Genomic DNA, 237 nt, shown 5'->3' with positions numbered 1-237 from the left:
AAAAGGTTCTAGAAACTCGAGTTTGAGGCTCGTTGTCTTCCAGTTTTGGGGATCATTACGACCAGACTGGTATGGGAATCAGAGTGTACTAAATTAGTGGGCATGGGCCCCCAGCCGGACTACGACTAGGGCTCGTGTTATTGAGTACGGAAAGGCCAAGCACACGGAGAGAGCGAAAGAATAATTGAGTGATCAGAAAGTATTAACTTTGTTTTCGGCTTCTTTCTCTCCCTCTTT

The sequence above is a fragment of the Aplysia californica genome, unplaced genomic scaffold (genome assembly GCF_000002075.1).
Source record: "Aplysia californica isolate F4 #8 unplaced genomic scaffold, AplCal3.0 scaffold01648, whole genome shotgun sequence".
NCBI classification, from domain to species: domain Eukaryota; kingdom Metazoa; phylum Mollusca; class Gastropoda; order Aplysiida; family Aplysiidae; genus Aplysia; species Aplysia californica.
The sequence above is the reverse complement of the archived record's forward strand: the minus strand, read 5'-3'. Positions refer to the sequence as shown.